Source organism: Ascidia mentula, chromosome 4, assembly GCF_947561715.1.
Source record: "Ascidia mentula chromosome 4, kaAscMent1.1, whole genome shotgun sequence".
In the NCBI taxonomy this organism is placed as follows: Eukaryota; Metazoa; Chordata; class Ascidiacea; order Phlebobranchia; family Ascidiidae; genus Ascidia; species Ascidia mentula.
In genome coordinates this window covers 2,057,013-2,063,154 of record NC_138569.1, presented here as the reverse complement: position 1 = coordinate 2,063,154, position 6,142 = coordinate 2,057,013, and positions in this window count along the sequence as shown.

The following is a 6,142-nucleotide window of genomic DNA, read 5'->3' as shown; positions in this document are numbered from 1 at the left end:
TGTCCCTGGAAGCAAAAAGGAAAGTAAAAGTCTTTTGCTTGCGAAGTCTCTAAGGTGGTAACTAAAGCCCTACTTAAACTGGACCTATAAATGAATTATCCTTGATCGTCATTAGGTTTGTGTTGTGACCAAAGCACAGTCGGCTGATTCGAAATATTTATGTTTTAAGGATGCGTTTCCACTAAAATTTATTGTAGTAACGAAATTTAATACTACAGGGTAAATGGAAGTGAAAGTGTTTTTTGGGCGTTTACTGTGCATTATAAACCGCACCAATCCCGTTTGAATTCCTTCGCATCTTAGTCAGGGACCACGCCGTTATATTCCCCTCAAAAAACACTCGTCTGTTTCTCAAGAGTGAAGTACTGTACTTTAATTGAAGCTTATTAGGTGATGCAGTAAACTATAGTGAAAGGAGGGACGGCATATTGATGATTCCAAATGTCTTCTTTTAGGCGGGTCCACGAAATATCCTTCTCCTTTCAATGCAACATGTTTTGTTGATAAAAGTCCAAGGTTCGGCGGATTTAACTAAATTTGACAGTTGTCCGCCTGTGATTTCAACATTTTTATATCAAGCGACTTGAAGTTTTGCAAACAAATATTAGATGCCAGCACAAAACGAGAAATGAAAACTAAATTGGCGTCTGTCCTTAGAATTTTATTGCTTGCCGAAAACGCATGTTTGAAACTATGGTGGCTAAGGTTCGGCGGATTTAACTAAATTTGACAGTCCTTTTCAAATAAACTGCTTGATTGGGTATGAAGGAGATGTATTTGGAGAATGCCAAAAGGATGGACGGTTAAACATAAGTGGCAGTTGCAAAAGCAGTTGAGGAAACGGTTTTAAACTATACTGATCAAACTTACCGATAAACGACCGTTTGTTTTGCAGTTACTTGCAACACTAATAACGCAGTGTTGCCGGAAACCTGCTCAACAGATCAAGGTTCCATTATTGGTTACAGCAATGTTACTCAATTCACATGCCTCAACGGATACGTGTGGTTACGTTGTATTCAAATCAACATCGTGGAACCTATATCTTCGTTTCTAGGTAGGATATAAACCATCAAATGTATGTAAATAATTTTGCAACCTTTTACCAGTGGTATACTTTAAGTTAAAGGTTGGATCATTTTGACGCAACTAACACAAGAATAATGAGGTTTCATTGTGTTTAAGGATGGAATATTTATTGAAGGTTTTTGTGATATTTTCAGTTGACTTTGCAAAATCAGATGGCCAAACACAGAATGTAAATGTAACCGAATCAGCCTGGGTGAAACTATACGTTGATGGAAACAATTACACCGTGCAGTGGAAAATAAAAGGCAGTAAGTTCAAGCCCGAGCAAAAATATTTTATTTTAGACAAAACTAAACCATGCAAATCACCGCAATGACTATATTTATTCTTAAATGTGTTAAGCGTTAAGCAACATTAATTTTTGATTCAGTTTGACTAAAGTTTCAAATCAATACCTTCTTGAACTGGAACTCTCCGGGGTTACTAAGACAGAGAATAACACTGTGATGTCTTTGTACGTGAACAAAAATGCGTTCGTTGGAAATTTACCATTAACAGTTTCAGGTTTGTTTGTTTCGTTGTTTATGAAACTCTGGCTTGGATGTATTTTCGATTTGTTTATGTATTCTAAGTTTGAATGTCCTCGGATTTCTTGCCTTACTGTATGTTTTTTTTCAGCTTCGAGTGTTCCTTCAATAAGTGCAATGCTGATTTGGTTTTGTATTGGAAAATGGTTGGCTGCAGTTTGTACATAAGGTAATTTACTGAGGTGGTAATCTCACATTACTTTACTTTTCTTCTCTATGTTGTAGGTTTGAAAAATACAAAGAAGATGTTGAAGTCATCGCATTAACAATGAGATTTTATTCACATGAGTAATTTGTTTTCCTTTTTTAATTGTTTTTTTTGTGATTATGATCGGTGGCGGTTATCTTGTATTTGTACTTTCAAATATTCCAGATGTTTGGTCTTTTTATGTTATTTACCTGTATATTCAAATGAAATAAATGATTTATTACAGCACGCAAAAAATATTAAATTTAGAAAAATGAAGTTTCCAAAATTGAAAGAAACAAACTTTCCGTCTACTTCAGCACAAATCACGCGCTTGTTTGGATGCCTAGGTGAAAATAGTGTGCCATTTTCAGTCGAATCATTCCATTGACCTCAACTCACGAAATTTGACACAAAAAACAATTTGTTTCATCAACGTAAATTATTTACAAATTGCACTTTGAAGAAGTGTTGCCCTCAGTAAAGTTAATTGTTTAGTTTTTGAACTGACAATTATAAATCATAATCGAAATGTGTTTTAACGAAGCGGTTGGCGTACCTAATGTAAATGTGCAGGTTGGATTGCGGGGCCACAGTACATGTTTGCTCAGTAGTCTCAGGGGATGAAACGCAATTTCGCATTACGTTTGCAAGAGGAGCAGATTTTTTGCAGGGAGGACTTTTACGGCCAAGGTTTCCGCTGACAAGCCAGAATAGAGCAATCATTGAGATTTGCGCATGGCAGATAAACACGAATTCCAGCGTTTATGACAAGTTCACAAACAAACAACGACGCCGCCGCCAAACAGCTTTTGAATCCATCACCTCTTGGCAACCAAAAAAACAAAATGACAACATTTACATCCTTATGGTTCACCCACACTAATCTTGCGCAATTGGCGATTTAACTATCATGTTTAAACATCCCCTTAATTTTTTTCCAAAAGAAGTGTTTACAACAAACAAAGCTTGTGCTTCAACGAAACAAAGTGTTTGAAATATCATGTATTTCGTGAAAGATTTCATACAGTTGTTTGATTTGGTGTTGTCGTAACGCACATCGCAAAATGTTTGCGCAAAAGCAGTAAATGTCATTTCATTGCCGAGCGGTGGGCAAACAGTTTTATGAGATGATGCGTTGGGGGGTCGTAAACCCTAGGGGTTTATTGCGTTTCGTAAACTTCCAAAAGCAACATTGAATTACACATTGTTATCCGCCAATAGTCTGTGCAATAGAACAACAGATCGCGTCATGACAAGACTTAAAAACGAAATTAAAACGTCAAGGTCGACGATCTAATAATTTTGCGTATTATACGACTGCCCAAATACTTCATATGTTTGTGTTTACCTGTGTAGATATACAGCAACCAACATGAAACACATTTTTCCTTGCATACATTGGTATCTGTATCTGACTCGACCTCTGTTTTTAAAGCTTTAGCGGATTAACTTTGTTGCTGTGTTTCAAACCTGTGAATTGCGACCCAAAGTATGATCGAATTAAACTCTTTGTTGCCTAGTGGAAAGTTAAGTGAACAATTACGTATTTAATTCATGACTATCGGTTTATGACATTTATCTTATTGTTTGTTACGTCACACTCACTGCATGGCTTTCATGCTTGCGTCGCGGAAATTGCAAATGGGAACTCGGGTTGCTTTGAAATAAGGGTGGGCACAGTAGCCTTTTGGATTTACAAAACCTATTATTTAATTTGCCTCTTGTCATTTTTCGCAGAATTTAAAAAACTTGGAATAAATTGCTGAAATACTGCTCTTCTTGCAAACTTTACTTTATTTTCGTTTCTCATCGTTTCGGCTGTTATGCAACAGCCTTCATCAGGAGGAAGAATACAAGTTTAACAAAGACGGCACATTTGTAGCACATAAACAAAAAACGCTACAAAAGAAAGAAGAAGTGAAAAAAAAGCGATAAGGGCGAACACACCCACAATGACTGTGTGTTGATTCATATCATCGGTCAGGGTTAAACGTAAACACGCTGCATTTTTGATAAAAAAATTCGATTTATTTCATAAACTTTTTAACCAAGATTTTTCGGCATCCAACAGCGATAACAATTTGTTTCTTTGGACCTTATGATGCGCCCAAAAACGCAATGAACACAAATCTAATCTTAGAATGAACAGTATATAGCCTACATTATGATGTTGATAATTTGACAAACCGTCGAAGATGAAAGAACATTGCCAATTGGAGTTTATTTATCAGATTTCAAATCTCTGTAATGTATAAGGATTTTTGGGGAATATGGAAACGAAAATGCAGACCAAAAATTATCATCATGTACCTTATTTGTCAACCAATTTCAATAAAAGATTCATGAAAAAGTCTAATAGTTTTTTTTGAAAAAATAATACCACATCATAACTTATATCATAGGTTTTCATCATAATTGACTTCTGAGTTAGAATATATGTTCTTTAATCCAAAAACTGTTGGAATTTTAGAAAAATAATATTGTTGCCTAAAGTTGCGGCCACTGAATGCAACTGGTCTGTCTGGATATTTCCAGGAAATGGTTTACCGGTGCATTCAAACAGCATTCGAACCGATTAATTCACCCCTATTCATTGTTTTTAATTTGTTTTTTTTTATCCCAACCGGGAGGTACCTATTATTTTCATGCCGACAATTGCGAACCATAACATAAAGGTGTTTTAACGATGCGGTTTTAATACTTAAGGAAAAGGTTCTTGTTGTTTAGGGTCCGCACTGCACATGTTTACTCAACAATCTCGGTGGATTTACCGGTAACCGCAGTTTCATCGTAAATCTATACTTTTTACATCGGAAAAATCTGAGTTTGGTGACATCAGTTTTATCACTCCTTTGTGCCTTTAAACATGTTTTACAAATTTGACATGTTTACAAACTACTTTAAACAATTGAATTCGCATTCATACGATTGTCTCGTAGTTTCACGCCCGGTCGAAACTCAGGCTGCAATTAAATTTTCGGGTTTGGACCGGGCCTAACATGTTGTGGTTCGATTACATATGTAACCGCAACTTATGGGTCTTTCTTTAATTTTTAATATGTTTTGCCTACAGTTTGAATGTAAATCCAATGGTTTTTCATGACGTTTGGTGCTTTTTCAATTGTCCCAAAGCTCTGATAATTGTAACTGGTCCCTCACGTGCCCACATGTATATTATTAAAACTAATTCGTGAAATAATTGCATTTCGCCGGTTGGAAAAGTCCTAGTGAGATATTTGTTTCATAATTTCAGGATACAGTTTCTGTTTCCGATATTTTTAGCGCGCAACGTCAAATGTTTTTACTAAATCCCTTCCCACATATAATGTGTTTAAAGATTAGAATGCAAAAACGGATATTCCGACTTTGTTGACGCAGTTTCGCATAACGTTGTCATTTCATTGCCGATCGGTTGCCAAAGTGTTTTAGGAGATTGTGCGTCGGGCGTCGTAAACCACTATTTGGAAGATCGTAAACTTCAAAAACCAACATTGAATTACACATTGTTATCCACCAATAGTGTACGCCAACAGTTTGCGTCCTGAAAACATAAAAACAAAGTTTAAGGTCGTCGACCTGATAATTTTGCGTATTATACAACTGCCCAATTTCTTCGGCAACATATGTTTGTGTTCACCTGTGTAGATGAACAGCAACCAACGTGAAACACATTTTCCCTTGCATACGTTGGTATCTGTTGACTCGAGCTCTGTTTTTAAAGCTTTAGTAGCGGATTAACTTTTTTGCTGTGTTTCCATCCTATGGGTAACGAAGTAGCGTCGACTATAATTCTTTGTTCGCTAGTGGAAAATCAAGTGAACAATTACGTGTTTAATTTACAACTATCGGTTATAATACGTTTCTCTTACTGTTTGTTACGTCACACTCAACGCACGACTTTCATGCTTGCGTAGCGGAATTTGCAAAATAAGATTTAAAAAAAATTAGGGTTGCATTAAAATAAGGTTGGGAACAGTTACCTCTTGGAGTGAATATATTTCGTTTAATTAAACACGCGAAATTATTTAATTTGCTTCTTGTCATCTTTCATAGAACTTCAAACACTAAGAATAAATATTAGCAACATCATTCTTTACACTCACAATAATGATGGGTTTTTTCAATTGTAACAAAGTTCAGATTTTTGTAACTGATCCCTCGTGTGTCCACATGAAGGCAACGCTGTTTCATAATTTCCGGTTTTCTGTTGCCGATCTTTTCAGCGCGAAACGTCAACATGATTTTTTCAAAAATCCCTTTCCACATTCAATTAAAGACAAGAATGCAAGAACGGATACTCCGACTTCCTTAACACAGTTTCGCATAACGTTGGCAT